The 16,677-nt window shown below is 43.7% G+C and overlaps 1 protein-coding gene across 1 annotated transcript in view; it reads right to left on the reverse strand.

The window, feature by feature from the left end:
• LOC308638972 (neuroligin-4, X-linked-like) overlaps positions 1-16,677 on the reverse strand; it is a gene marked incomplete at its 3' end in the record, with an annotated part of 55,058 nt that overhangs the window by 21,682 nt on the left and 16,699 nt on the right. The window contains exons 2-3 of the mRNA XM_081276900.1: positions 10,482-10,649; positions 7,557-7,644 (exon numbers count right to left, since the gene is read on the reverse strand). The remainder of the gene's footprint in view (positions 1-7,556; positions 7,645-10,481; positions 10,650-16,677) is intronic.

Consider the following 16,677-nt stretch of genomic DNA (forward strand, 5'->3'; position numbering starts at 1 on the left):
GTGTTCTACTTCCCCTTAAATGATTGAGTTGAGGTCAGCTGGCCTTCACCAACACATTCAGAGAAAATCTCCTACATGGACGGCCCTATGGTACCGAGTGACAGCATGAATGTTCTCTATCAGAATTTCCAATTCCCTAAAAAAAGAAAACAGCAGAGGTTCCCCTAAGGGAAAGAGGGACCCCCATTCCAGGAAGAACAAATTCATGTTTTCCAGGTAGATAATGCTACAAGGTGCTTCAGCAAAGTCCTAACAGTGGCATTCCCCATTACCCCACGATATTTTGGATGGTGTGTTTTCCAGACTCATTGTGGAGAGTGAAGAAAGAAGGGAAGATTTTTAGGTAGTTGATCCTCCGTCATCTGTATCTGTAATATATTTAGTTAATATTTACTACAGGTCCACCGCACACCAGGCGAGACATCGAACCACACACACCAGGCAAAGACAAAACCACCCGGTTCCCCATTGATACTAATTATCTTCTTCAAGGACGCCTGCTGAGTCAGAATCACCTCTCTCCAATTCTCACAAAGAAAGGAAATGAGGGAACCCCTGTGATTTTTAACTGTGCGACATGGGCTTCATTAAACAGTTCAGCAAAACACAATAAAACTCCCAGTGACTGCTTCCACTTCATCACAGATGGGATCCCTTCTTCTGCATCATCAAACAAGGGTATTGGAGCAAGAAGAAAAGATTCAAGATGGCGCCCCATGACCAATCTGCTTGATAATGAACCCCAGTCTCCAGCAAGAGTGAACAGCAACCAGACCACCACATCTGAAACTGGTGCATACGAATCCACATGGAAGATTCCAGGGTCTTTGGAGACCCCATTCATCCACACATTCCCTCTTTATCTGAGCTCTAGAGTAGATGAATCGATAGATTTCACTGTGAATAATATTGACTCACTTAATAATTCATGCATAGATGCATTAGTCTGTGAACCCAAGAGGTTCACCATGATCCGGCTTCACACCCACAGAAAGATCCAACCATGCCAGAAAGTATGGATTGGCCAACATTTCTGTAAACAGTCAATAATAAACATCTTGGGATGGGAAAATCGTTTGGTCTTTAGGGAAGCTTTTCAACTCTGGGACTGTGGTGACAGAGAGACACAGGAAAACACAAATGAGAGAGTATAGTTGGTTTCTTAAAAAAAATAAAATTTCTTTGCAAAAGCTGGGTTGCCAATCAGGCCACATTTGGCTTATCCTATATATGTACGGGGACGTTAGCATTTACTCAAAGTCAAACTCATTTTTCTCCTCCGGCGATCAAACAAAATTACCTTATGCATAAATGACTTATAAAAAGTGCAAGATGATCCATTTAACCAGATGCACCTATTTATTAAATTTCCATTCTCATATGTACCCCTTTGCCTGGGGACAGGGGCGGGTGGGGACTCACACCATAAAAAGCATTTTATTTTATTTTGCAAAAATACAAGAGACACAAGACATCAGTTGTACTTACTAACTGGATTACCATGGGCTCAGGATAGATGGTTTTAATACAAACCATGGGCAGCAATATTAACATTTGCTACACATTTACACCTAATTGAATCTTTGGGCAGGGTGGGGGGGAGCTCATAACATTTATATTAATTATAGAGCATCTTTGTCAATATTTTGCTCCTCCTAAGGAGGAACAACAGTTTTTTTTTTTTTTTTTTTCCAATCAAAATGAGAAGAAAAATACCAGATTTAACCCCATCTTGTTCAGTCAAAGCTACCTACAGATTTTCCTTTTAAGTGTTTAGGTCTAATAAAGTTTATTATTCCAAGGTAGTAATGATCATAATTATAAGAATAAAGGAAAATGAAAGGGAAATTGGCTTTTAGCACAGTTTAAAATGTTTGCCAGGATAAATTCAAGCTCTCACTACCCATTCTTTCCTCCCTGAATGAACAAAGGCTACCTGGGCTTCTGCATGGGATGAAAACACCTATCAACAATCAGCTACTAAATGCATCTTCCATTCTACCTTCTCCCAGATGCAACATATCTAAGGAGACTAGCAGACAGGAAGTGACATCATTGGTGGGAAGGGCTGAAAAAAAACAGAGCACATAGGAAGTGACCTCATTAATGGGAAGGACTGAAAAAAAAAGAGCACATAGGAAGTGACCTCATTAGTAGGAGGGACTAAAAGAAAACAGGGCAGATAGGAAGTGACCTCATTAGTGGGAGGGGCTAAGAACAAAGCCAAGTCTCCCCTTAAGGAGAGTCACCCCCTTGAGAAGGATGGTCTTCCTTTCGCTCCATCCTGTACACAGCATCCCAAGGTCCTGACCCCCAGAGGCCTGGGCCTGAGGGAATCCAGGGGCCTCCATCCTGGGCCTCCTCTGCTCTGGCAGAAGTCCTGTGTCCGCCATCTTCCTTCTGGGATTTTGTGAGAAATGGTCCCTGAGGAGCAGACAGACCCAAAGGATTGGTTTTTCAGGACTTTTGACCTCAGGATCATCAACCAAGGGACATGAAACTCTCCTTCGTGGTAGCCAAATAAACAATGGCCACATGAGCTTTCATTTCAGTGCAATAAACAATGAGAAATAGTGGGAGGAAATGCTTTGAAGAATGAATGGAATAATATATTTGTTTTCTCTTTTCATTTCATCAGTATCTTTTTGATTATCTCAGAGTGTCCTTCCCATTTATTTGGCAAACATTTTTCAGCTTTCAAATGTGGGACTGCTATCCTCATGGGGTGTCAGTAAAGGAAAGAGAAAAAGGATCACGTATCCACCTCGGGGTGCCTCCATCCAGCCTCTGTGGTTTATATAAAAAAGATTAAATGTTGAAGTTTTTGTAATTGTGCACATTTTTTTTTCTGCCTGTGCAGAGCTAGGGATAGACCCCAGACCCTGCACCTACTGTGCAGCCTGTGTGCTCCACACCTGATCTGCACCCCAGCTCCTGATAGTTACACCTTTTAAAAAATGCCCATGGGGTGCTAACTTTAAAAGGTAACTATGAAAACTTCACTTTAGCTGAAAAGCTGTGTTCAACTTGTCTTTCTATTTCCAAGAACACAAAATACTCTTATTAATTCCAACAGACTCCACAGCTAGGAAAAGAGAAAACATCTTTTTTTTTTTTTTTCATTTCTTGAATTTATGTGTTTTTCTCCCACTAAGTGGAGGGGATTTATCACGAGAACCAGACAGATATTTCAAGCACAATTTATCCCGTTTTCTGAGTTGGAAATGTCCTTCACATCTTAGATGCCTTTGCAGTAGCATTTGAATACGGTCAGATTTTTATTCAGTCGCTGGATTCCAAACAACTCAAGGGTCCCTGTGTCAGACTGATTTGCACAGCTACATTAAATCACAAACGGTTCAGTAAAAGACGTCATTGGGTAATATGTGTGCAACTAAATGCACTATAAAGGATCTCAACATTCAAATTGGCTGGTCTCAGAAGTGCCTTCTCCCCAGAATCCTCCACATCAGCACACATGTTGCTCCATATAATACTGGACGTCCTCTCTCCTGGGACACCCTTGGATTCCCTGACTTAGAAATGGAAGCTAGGGTTTCAGGAACACCAGGAAGGGATGTTTTTTTTTTTTTCCCTGACCATCAATTTTGAATCAGACCATGTTCTCATTACAATAAAATTAATCCTAACAGAAGATCACAGTTGTGGTTTGGATATGAAGTGTCAGACAAAGCTAGAAAGTTTTGAGGTGAAATGATTGGATTATGAGATGTGACCTGATAGTGGATTAATCCACTTGGATGGAGTCACTGGGTGTAGACTCATAGTGGATTAATCCACTTGGATGGACTCACTGGGTGGTGACTGCAGCAGGTGGGGTGTGGCTGGAGGAGGGGGTCCCTGGGCTGTGCCTTTGGGGTCTCTGTCCTGTCCCTGGTGAGCAGAGCTCTCTCTGCTCCCTGGTGCCCTGTCCTGAGTGGCTCTCCTCCTCCAGGCCCTGCCGCCATCTTGTTCTGCCTCCCCTTGGGCCAGAGCCATGGAGTCAGCCCACCAGGGACTGAGCCTTGGAAACCATGAGCCCATATAAACGGTCCAGAGGTGGAATGAGTGGGTTGTGAGAGGTGTAGACTCATAGTGGATTAATCCACTTGGATGGACTCACTGGGTTTAGACTAATAAGTGGATTAATCCACTTGCATGGACTCACTGGGTGGTGACTGCAGCAGGTGGGGGGTGGCTGGAGGAGGGGGTCCCTGGGCTGTGCCTTTGGGGTCTCTGTCCTGTCCCTGGTGAGCAGAGCTCTCTCTGCTCCCTGGTGCCCTGTCCTGAGCTGCTCTCCTCCTCCAGGCCCTGCCGCCATCTTGTTCTGCTCCCCTTGGGCCAGAGCCATGGAGTCGGCCACCAGGGACTGGACCTCGGACACTGTGAGCCCCAGAGAGACTCTTCCTCCTCTAAGTTGTTCTTATCAGGTCTTTTGTTCACAGCAATGAAAAAAAATGAGTAAAATACTCCAAACTATTAATCTTAAAAGGTAATTCCAAGACTATTCCAAACTACCATAGAAACCCAGGGAAAATTGACTCCCTAAACAGTGATTATGAAATCAGAACGTGTTTGGTCGACTGTGCATAGAAAAGTTTATTAAAATGGCATAAGTTGAAATTTTCAAGTATTCGTGGAGTCAATTATTTGCAACTCTCAGGCTGCTTTTGTTCTGATTTTATAACCTCTGATTGTTCACATTACAAGGGAATGAATCAAAACTCTTTAGGATTTACACAAATTGGAAATCTAGTCATGGAAATTCAGCCACTTGGGAGCAGACTTAGTAGACGTGGATGTCCTCACCCACAGCTACATGCATTTTTCTGCTACACACTATACATTATAGACTGGATCCCCCATGATTGAGCACCAGTGGCTTTGAAAGAAGAGAGACAGAGAGATCAGAAGATGCAGATTCACGCTTTCTCCCTACTCCGTGCTCCTCCTGTGCAATTTGATGCTATGAACCATCTGGGGACCGCTGAATGGAAGTTATTCTAACTAAACAGTCAGGGAGTTTTGGGTGCTTACTGAAGGAGGTTCTTAAGATTGGTACACACAGCTGGTCGGACTGCAAATTAGTGCAAATTAGTGCAGGATAGAGATTCTTCAGAAAATTGGGAATGGATCCACCATGTGACCCAGCTATCCCACTCCTTGGTTTATACCCAATGGACTTAAAATCAGCACACTACAGGGACACAGCCACCTCCATGTTTATAGCAGCTCAATTCACAATAGCTAAACTGTGGAGCCAACCTAGGTGTCCCTCAATAGATGAGTGGATAAAGAACATGTGGTATATATACTCAATGGAATATTACTCAGCCTTAAAGAAGAGTGGAATGATGGCATTTGCCAATAAATGGATGGAGCTGGAGAATATCATGCTAAATGAAATAAGCCAATCCCACCAAACCAAAGGCTGAATATTGTCTCTACTATGCAGACGCTAATTCACAATAAGGTGGAGGGGGGGCACTAGGGAAGAATAGCGTTACCTTAGATTAGGTGGAGGGAAGTGATGGGAGGGGAGGGGAGGGGACGTGGGGATAGGAAAGGTAATAGAATGACATAGACATTGTTACTGTATGCATATGTGTGAATGCATGACCAAGATGATTCTGCAACATGTACACTTTTTTTTTTTTTACAAAAAGATTGAGAGGCAAGAACACATCATTTATCACTGGCCGTCCATCCAGCTGAGCTGTCCGTCCACTGGCTGTCCATCCAGACCCATTACTAACCAAAGCTCAACTCAGAACGTCACAACAGCCTCTCCACCGCACAGCCCTAAGGTGAGACCCATCACAGCGGAGACCAAGAAGCAGCAAGTAACCTTCTGTGGACATTGGCTGATCAAACCCAGTTGGTTTCAACGGCAGATCCCAACCTCGTGCCTGAGGTTTAACAATGAACGCACCCTTCTAGATGCAGAGGATCCTCTCTGCTTCCCTGATTGTGCACTTTATGTGACGCTCCCTTTAGGTCTCAAAGTAGGAGCCATGGCTCACCCATGGGGCAGAGCCCCTTTTTCCAATTACGGCTACCATTTTCCTTTTGTATGGGGGCAGCCTGATTCCATCAAGACAGTGGAATTCCTAAAATTCCTGGTTCTCTCTATATATAAATATTCTGATGAGAATGTCTATATTCGTGGAATTCTCAATAAATACCTTTGATAAAATTTATAAAAATGTATACAAAATACACACACAAAAAAAAACAGATGATGAATCATCTTCTCACATTGGACGTCTCCATTTTGACAGGTATGTTTCAGTTGTAGCCTAAAAATTGATGAGAAAATTGGCCAGAAACCCATATTTAAGCAACACAGTCATAGATGCTGCCTGTGTAGGGTGGGAGTTGGCAGCTGAACCATGAAAAGCCGTGAGTACTGATTTGGAATAGATTAAAACATAACATGATCCTTTCAAATATTTGAGTTTGGGGAAAAGAGTCCAGAATTTGAATCATGAAATATTTCTACTACGGATGGCTAACAAGAGTACGCCATAAACATTTCCTACCCAGCTCTCTTTGCTTGGGTTCTATGCTGTTTGCAGATTTCTAGATCGCGAAAAGGATCTTGAGGTCTCAGTGGACCTCAGCCTGCATCAGAAACATGTGTCTGACATTCTGGATCCCTCTGAAATGGAAAGCACTGAGACTCATTTGCAGGGAACAGGGTTGGCGGGAAGAAGCTACGGACCCTAAAAGAAGTACCTCTATGAGGATTTCTGTGGGATTCAAGTGAAATGCATGTGTACACTTCCAGCCAGCAGATTCATCTGGAAGACCTGCCATATGCAATTATTGAGTACCGAGGGTTTCCAGCCGACACAGTCTCATAGCCTACACACATCCTCCAGAACACACTCAACCATCTCTAGACAACTTATAATAATGTATTAAAAATGCCACGTAAATATCATCATTCTGTACCGCTTCGGGAATAATGACCAACTGTGGTACGTGTTCAGTATGAACGCAATTTTATCAGATATTTTTGATCTGAGGTTGGATGCGTCATCTGGAGCAGAAACATTGGATACAAAGGGTCCAACGTATTTTAATTCAGATCAGGCATTTTCTGCACTAGTGGTAATTTCCCGTTCACAGGGATATGATAGAATTCTTCAAGCATGGTTCCCCTTCCCTGGAAAACTTGGGTGTCATAGAAACATGAGCACAGACCCGGAGCAGAGCATTTTCAATTCTTAGGAGGCAACAGGTTAGGTATCCAATTATCTCCTCTTGTCAAGAAAAGAAAGCAAAAATATTAAAAAAAATAATAAACACCCAAGGTCAAGGTCACATTCTGGAAACTCTCCTCCCAACCCAAGAGAAGAATGGAAGTGGTCAATGTCACAGTAAAAAAGCACACAACTCTCTGGCCTCAGCTCCATGCAGAAACCTGTCCATAATCAACCCCCCAAAAAAGCCCACAGTCCAGATGGGCACTGGTTCTCCAGCCCCACAGGGTAGCCAGCACCATGGTGGCCGCCATCTTGGATTGGCCCCCACGGATTGTGAATACTCACCATGACACTGTCCTTCAGCCTGGGTGCCTTTCAAAATGCCTTCATGGAAGGCTACTTGATGATCTTTTCCATGTCACCACATTTCTCCCTAAAAAAAAAAAAAAGAAAAGAAAAGAAAAGAGGAACATAGTTTCTGCACTCCATGATTGCTTCAAAGCCGATATTGGGTTCCTTGTGAATTTTCTTAGGGTTTGCTGAAGAGGAACCAGCTGGTCATTCTGGACTGGGACCTCAGTCCGTCAAGGAACTTGAGAAAGGACAGAGCCATGCCTACTTTGCGGTCTTTGTTGCACAATATTGGCACATACACGCACAGATTGCAAGCACACCTTGAAGTCATTGCCACACAAGTGGCTCACCATCATGATTTTGGCACTGTGAATGCATTCTTTAGAATATACTGTATATCTATGTTGTTTCCAGCCACTTTGAATGAGGAACTCATCATCTTCAGAAAACTAGCAAGAAGAGCCGATGCAAACCCGAGCCCTCACACATCCCCAGGTCTGATCCTGGATGGCAGAGAGGTCTCCCTAGGGTGGTGGATGGGAACGCGCCCACTCGCACACAGTCCTGCTCTCTGCAATCCACAGCACTGAAAATGCTGTCTGTTTGTCCAGTACCTGTCCCACAACTGTTGAGCGCTTTCCCTGGTCATCTCACCGGGGAATCTTCTCTGCACAGAGGATGTTTTTGCTACCCCGAAACCTTCTACGTCTAAACAGAGAATCCTAACGAGGATCTTGGAGTTTTCAAGATATCAAGCGACCTTTTCATCTAAATAAATATAAGAGCATTCCTAATATCTCTAGAAATTGCTTCTACTTCCATTTTATCACATCACTCTGTTCCTAACCACAGGATGGTGTTAAACTCCAAGTTATCAAGTTAAAAAAAAAATGCTATATGGGTATTTCAGAAAAGTTCTATAAAAATTAGTGTGAGTTGGTCGGGTGAAGAGGCACATGCCGGAAATCCCAGCGACTTGGGAGTCTGAGGCAGGAGGATCACAAGTGTGAGGCCAGCCTCATTGATTTCCCAAGGCTCTCAACCATTTGACATGACGGTGACTCAGACTGAGAAATAAACAAGGGCTGGGAATGGATCTCACTGACAGAGTAGCCCTGGTTCAATCTCAAGGACCAAAAAGGAAAGAAAAAAAAATGAGATTGGGCATGATTTGTGCCGGATGGATGAAAGCCTTAATTATTGTCTTAGGCTTGACTTTCTATTTCTTGGCATGATTGATTTTGCTTATAGCTTGGCCTAAGTACCCACATTGGCTGGAAATGAAAACCACATTGGTGTGTGTGTCTCTTCTACTTTCAGATGGGACATTGCAAAAATTAAAACAAAATGTGCTCATCACAGCTTAATGTCTAGCTGTGCCGTCTACATAGACTCCATAGAAAAAACCGTGTTCTTGCACACAACTTCTCTCTGGAAGGATTAACCTCAAAGTGTTTACCCTGTACGACAGGAAATCCTCCACTTCTCCTACCTCAATCCCTCTCTGTTGCTCATTAGGGTACTAGACTATTCTCACTGAAGTTGGGTCTCATTTCCCTGATACATGTGCTCAAGTACTTCCTAAATACATGTGCATTTTTTTTTTCATTTTTAGTAGACACATAATAATTGCACATATTTGTGAGGTATACTGCACTATTCTGACACATGTATATATACAGTTTGAAATAGTCCGATCTGGGTAATTATTCTACAACACCTCCTATATTTATTATTTCCTGGAGATGAGAACATTCAAAATCCTCTCTTGTGGTTTGTTTCTTCTTAAAGGATAATTCTTCGTGGGAATTCAGGGGTTGAATCTGAAATGCACCCCATAATCCTTGTATTGAACATTGGTCCCCAGTCTCTGGTGCTATGCGGAGATGGTGGAACCTTTAAGGGGCGGAGCCTAGTGAGAGGAAGTTAGGTTATTGGGGGTGTGGCCTATAAAGGCACTGTGGGATGCTGGCCCTTCCCTCCAGGGCCCTCTTTCCTCTTCCTCTTCCTCTTCTTCTCTCTCTCTTTCCTGGCCACCATGAGATGAGTCGCTCTCTCTACCACACACTCTCCACCATGATGTTCCACAACAAAAAAGAACCAAACAATGGTGCCAAGTGGTCAGCGACTGAAATCCCTGAAACCATGAATGAAAAGAACCCTCTTGTCCTTTTAAGTTGACTGCGTCGGGTGTTTTGTCACAGCCACGGAAAACTGGCTCACACATTCTGGACCTTCTTCCAGAATGATTTCTATGTGTGGGGAAAACCCCAAACACCAGAGTCAGAGAGTGTCTTCTTTGTCCTTATAGGTCTGACACTTGGGTGCTCAGTGTTCACGTCAACACTCCTTCGTTCAAACAGTGTCACCTTCCTTTTGGTCTGCTACATGATTCAGGGTGGGACACGCCGTGGCATTACACCACAAATACTGATTTTTTTTTTTTTTTTGAGCTAAGCTGTTAGACTCCGTTAACAAAATGTTCCAAAGGCTGAAGGATGAATTCTCTAGAATAAAAGACTCGTGGATTTTATTAAGCCATTTGGACTTGGTAGCCTATTGGAGAACCCCCAGAGACAGATAGATTTGACCATGTAATCGCTTGCCTAAAAGTGCATATCTAAGCACACTTTCCAATCTCTTGTTTTCACACAAAATCTGTACTTTGCCACACACATCCCATTTGCAATGTATTTAATAAGAAAAAAAAGCTTCGGATTTATGCATACAAGCACGCTCTCAATCCAGCCTGCATCGTGTGCCATTGCACAACTGAAGTCTCCATGCACTTGAGGGAGAAGGTGGAATTCATCCACTATGTACAAACTACTAATACATCAGCCAGTGTGACCGTCAGATGGTCCGCGGATTCTCATGGCAAGTCTGTGTATGGGGAATGACCACGGTGGTACCCACCTGCAGAGGACCTTCACAGGTGGAGGCCAGCAATGATGTGTCCCACCTACGATAAGGTTTCAAATAAGCCTCTCCATATAATTTCATCTTGACTGCCCCAGCATGCGGGATTCACGGAGATGTGCACAGCCATTCCAACTCGCCCCCGGGAGCTGGTTAGGAAGACTCCTACAACACAAGAGAGAAAGACAAAAATCAGTATTTTCACACAGGAGGACATGCATATAAAGTGGACTTTTCATATAGCCCTACGGGTGCACCGTCCCTTATCCAAAATGTTGAGTATTTGCATGCTCCTGATTGCCTGGACTCTGTTTTAGGAAAATGGACATATACATCCTGAGATATCTTGGATTTGAGTCATGCATCCAAAGACAAAATTAATCTATGTTCTCTGTGCACCTTATACAGAAACCCAAAAGTTAATTTCGGGTAATATTTGCAACAATTTTGTGCATGAAACGGAGATTCTTGGTGTGCAATTATGCACTTGTGAAGTCGAGTCAGAGCTCAAAAGTTTTTTCATTCTGTAGCCTCTAAGATTTTGGATATTTGCAGTGGGATATTGAACCTACAGGATGATTTTTGCCATGATGCTATTGAGCCTCCAATGTCACCCGTGACGGACACCTACGTGAAGTCTGCATGTGCACACGCCATCACACACCTGCACACACTGATGCACACCCACATAGAGAGGGGGACGCAAGGTCCTTTATAAAATACAAACGATGCAAAGCGCAGAATCCTTGACCTTCTTCCGATGGGTCACTTTCAGCAATCTAGACCTGGGCTAGAAGGACCCACATGACAAAATCATTCTAGCACCCTCTTTAACAAAATAGAAAAAAAATAGATAATTTTAAAAAAAAAAAACGTCGATGAAAATAAATTTGAGTAGAAAATCACAGAAGCCCATCAGTTTGCGAGGAGGGTCCTTCCTAACCCGTGCATGGAGTCAGCAACATGGTGAAAGGTCCTTGTGCCTTTAAAATACCAAACAGAAAAATCAAAGGGTGAGAAGTCAGACACCATCTGGAGGCACTGAGAAATGAATCCCCCGGGATCCATACACTTCCAGTAGGTCCCGATGGTTACCCAACACCACCCTGAGGGATCAACAAAGGTCCTGTGTCCCCTTAGGTGACAGGGGACACGCTGGATCAATGATCAAAGGCGGCTTCTCCCCCGGTCTCTGTGGCTTGGCTGTGTGGCTGGGAAAACGGATGGCTGAGTTTTTAACGGTTGTCCTGAGAGCACACACTTTGATCTTTCTCATTTTCTCAGTGACTATCTACGGAGCATCTGGAGATTGCTACAGCGGAGGCCGGATGCCTCCCTTGGACCAGAGGAGAGGTGCCACATGCACATATTGCATTGAGGTGCACGGCTTCTGAGACCTCAAAACCAGAAGAGGGTGGGTCTAGCAGGAGAGAAAGGTAGGAGACAGGGCTGGGGACAGGTCAGGGGGCTCGCCGGGCAAAGACCAAGAGGTCAGAGACAGGAATTGGGGCTCGTGGTTAGCACAGTGCAAAACTGTCCTAGATGAAATATTTACCACTGACAAGGAGAAATGGAAGATGGGTCAGAGATAAAAACACAAGACCGTGAGGAATGTCAAACAGGTAGAAATAACTACTTGCCTCTCACAGCGACTTTACAAGCTGCACTTAGTTATTGTGCAAGCCTCCTGGAAGTAGAGTCCTCGATAGGAGGCTGAGGCAGGAGGATAGCAAGTTCCAAGCCAGACTCAGCCCAAGGGAGGCCCTCCGCAGCTCAGGGAGACCCTGTCTCTAAATAAAATGCAAAATAGGGCTGGGGAGGGGGCTCCGGGGTCAATCCTGGGTACCCATTATGCCCCCCCAAAAAATAAATAATTTGAATAATTCATGCAAAAGTTAGAGAAGAGTTTTTGAGAAATAGCAATTTGGTGAATTCAGGAAGCTGTGTCTAAATGTGTGACCATCGGGTCGGGACCAGGGGTAGGAAAAGGTGGAGGTTTGTTGATGGTTTCTCAATGGCAAACTGGCCTGATACTATCTCTTGTTTCCAAGGATGAAGGCAAGAATGGCTTTGAGGAATGACGGTCAAGAGCAGCCAAGGTCATCTGAAGGACAATGGCAAGAGAGCCTAAGAGAGGCCACGCAGGTGTCGGAGGGAGGTGGAAAGTCCCAAGTGGTCACATCAGGAGCAGAACAGAGAGAGAGGGTGCGGATCCAAGATGGCAGACCCAGTGGGGAGGACAGCATCTGTGAGAACTGAGTGTGCAGTGGACAGGGCGAGCCTGGCCCGGGACGGGAGGAGGGTGCACTGGAGTGCTGGACCCAGCACAGAGGGAAGTCGGGCCGAGCTTTGTCGGACGGAGGAGGAGGAGGAGGAGGAGGAGGAGGAGAAGGAGGAGGAGGAGGAGGAGGAGGAGATGGAGGAGGAGGAGGAGGAGGAGGAGGAGGAGGAGGAGGAGGAGGAGATGGAGGAGGAGGAGATGGAGGAGGAGGAGGAGGAGGAGATGGAGGAGGAGGAGATGGAGGAGGAGGAGGAGGAGAAGGAAGAGGAGGAGGAGGAGGAGGAGATGGAGGAGGAGGAGATGGAGGAGGAGGAGGAGGAGGAGATGGAGGAGGAGGAGATGGTGGAGGAGGAGGAGGAGGAGGAGGAGGAGGAGGAGGAGATGGAGGAGGAGGAGGAGGAGGCGGCGGTGACTGAGGTTGGAATGCAGGGTGCACCATCCTGGGGGACCCAGGAGGAGCAGAGGGTCACAGAAGTCAATTCCATGAGTAGAACCGAAGGAGACCAGAGACGGGGTGGGAGTCAAGGACCCAGAGTGTCAGAAGGTCCATGTGTAAAACATGCAGTGACACGTTGATCCAAAGTCTACGCACAAGGAAAAACCCACCACGCGATTTTCATGAGTTTATAATACGATGGTCATTTTGTCACCCATGATATACATGAGAAAAAATAGGATGCAAATAAAATAAAACACGTTTAATAGCCAATGTGTGTTTCTGTTCATGATGTAAAACAATAACTAGATATTTTTATATTTTTAAGGGATAAAAAATACATATATACTTATATTCTCACATAAGTCTATATTTATATGATTGCAAGTAAATATTTATAGAGCATATATTTAAATACCATCAGTGTACATAATATATATTATATTTCAAGTAAATAAATAAGGACATACATAGCACTATGTAGTTACTTATATATATATATTTATAATATGATTAATTTAAACTATATATATATATATTATTATAATATAATATAATATATATATATATTATTATATATATAACTATATATATATTATTATAATATAATATAATATGAATTATATTAAACTATATAATATAAATTATTATAAAATAACATAATATAAATCATATTTATTAAACTATATAATATAAATTTATATTATATTTATACTTATTAAGTATGTACATGTATTTGTATGATGATATATACTTATACAAGGATATATTTATATTCCTATTTAAATATAATTATAAATTATCATATACTTACATAAGTATATATAACCATAAATATACTGATTTATATGCACACACACATATAAGTACATATTTATAGAGTTAGCAGCGTATATTTATGAACTTACATAAGTACATATTTATACACTTAGGTGTATATATTTATACGCTTAGAAGTATATATTTACACACTTTGAAGTATATATCTACACACTTATATATAAGGATATGTTTACATACATATATACAAGTGTATGAATATTTTACAATATACATTCACATATTTTTATATAGCCATATTTATATAAGGATATAAATATTTCATGTTATCTACGTATACACAAATAGTATATTTCTTTATCTCTAAACAGTGGGAGGAATTAACGGATATAAAGTTACTTGGACGTAGATTTATCTAAATTGCAATTTATATCTGAAGGCGAGGAAGTCCACGTTTCTCAGTTAGAGTTCCGAGTTCCTGTCCCAAAGGTTCTGGGCTGGGACGTGAACGTATTCGCGGAAGGGTGACCAGAATGTTTGGAGAAGGCTTGGTGCTCGTCACCTGGCCACGTTCAGAAGACACACACGTTCCTGAAAACCAGGAATCTATCCAGTTGGTCCCATCTCACAGCAGGTTCCGAGGCTGACCTCCACGGCCTTCCGCACTCTTTGTGAACTTTGCACACCTCACCCCAACTTCCCGCAGATGTGCGCTGTCTTGGTGTCCAGCCAAGACGTTGCTCTGCAGCCTCTGAAGGGGACGCGCCCTCCCCATTCCCAACCTGTCGGCCACAGCTGCATCCACGGCTGGACCTCCAACTCCATCCACCATGAGCTTCCTGCCTTCCATCTCAACGGGCGCCGCTACCTGCTGCCTCCCCCTTCACCAACATTGAATGGATGAATTCATCGATTTTTCATCAACGAATGAATTCCTCAAAAGCCTGAAGATGCTCTCCCACCTCTGCGTGCTCCACCATTGGGTTCCGCCATCTTGAATGATTTCCATTCCATGGGCCAACGCCAACGGCATGCATCCAACAGCCACCATATGCATCATCAACTCCACACCTGGTACCATCAGGCATGTGCCCACGGCTTCTCCTTTGGACGTTGAGCAAGGTCCATAGGTCCCAAAGGCATAGCTAATAAGCCACCTCCTTTGGAAAAGCTTCTGAGACAGTCTGGCCCTCGGGATGGGTCCCCATGAGCATGCGGTCTGCAGATATTAAGTCTTGAAGGTCCATGGAAGTGGGTCAAGTCTGATGGGCTAGTGGCATGGTGGACAAGTGAGCATGTGTCCCCTCCAAAATCATTTAAAAATTCGTTTTCTAGAAAGCCAACTGTGGCCAAAACCCAAATCCCTGGCCAAGGACCCCATCCGTGCGTGAGACTCTACAACACCATCTTGAAACCATTTTGGATGCAACATCATGCAGAACCCTCAATGGTAACCGCCCACCATCCCCAGTCCTCATTTCCCAATGGACACAGAGGACACAACATGCTCCTGAAGTCTGTGCATTGAGATTCCCAAGTCTTTGCAGGAGCTGCATGTGTCCAGGAGTGGCCAGACCTTGGTCTGGAACGGATAGAATCCTTGCACAAAGGAACGATCTGCCACCTCTAAGTGGCTTTAGTGTTTTGAATTATGAGGCAGCCTCGGGAGGCTGCAGCGGAATAAATATCACCCACACCGTTGATGAGTTTTACGATCATTGTTATTAATCCATACATCCCTCTCCATCCATCGCACAGAGCAGAGGACCGATAAATATTCAAGAATCGGTCATCAGCAAACATAAAGACGACCTATAAATCAATAAAGGAAACATGGCAAACGTTGAGATCCAGACGTGATTAAAGCCTCCTTCCCCCAAGTCAGGGACACAACATGAAACAGACCTCGACAATTTCTGGAAACACACTGAAGGATCCACGTGCACAGCAGTTCTCAAAGGGTGATCCCTGGACGTGACCCATGGAAGTGACTTCCCTCAGGCAAAGGAACTGAACAGACACTTCACCAAAGAGCAAATGTGAATGCTCCAGAAACATATGGAAAATGTTCCACATCTCTAGCAATTAGAGAAATTCGTCAACAGACGAATGCATTAAAAAAAAAAAACCTGTGGTACATATATACAATGGAATATTACTCAGCCTTGAAGAAGAATGAAATTATGGCGTCTACAGGAAAATGGATGGATCTGGAAGATACAACGCTAAGCAAAACAAGGCAATCCCCCCAAAAAATCACAGGCTGAATATTTTCTGTGATATGTGGAAGATGCCAAAATTACACCACAATGTGATTACCCTCATTTCCTCCTCTATGCCGCCATTTTGTTTCTTCATTTCCATTTCCCTCAACTCTCAGTTCTAGCTTCCTTTGTAACCCTCCCATGAGCCCTGAGTTTCAGGCCACATCCCCTACTAGGATTTCTCATGTTCCTCCAGTGTCAGGCACATTGGCTGAGCCATGTTGATGAAAGTCATATGTCACACACACATTGAGGACACTGGTTGAAAGTGACTTAATCCTACACAAGATCACGTACTTCATGAGGGGGCTGGCTGCCTGATGCCCGTCAGGTAAGGCGCCGAGGGCTGAATGTGTTCATCATTATGGCTGCATTTCAGAAAGTGCATCACACACCAGCAGAAGCTCAAGAGAGTTGTATTGATCCACTTTA

The sequence above is a fragment of the Spermophilus citellus genome (assembly GCF_964194105.1).
Source record: "Spermophilus citellus genome assembly, chromosome: X".
In the NCBI taxonomy this organism is placed as follows: domain Eukaryota; kingdom Metazoa; phylum Chordata; class Mammalia; order Rodentia; family Sciuridae; genus Spermophilus; species Spermophilus citellus.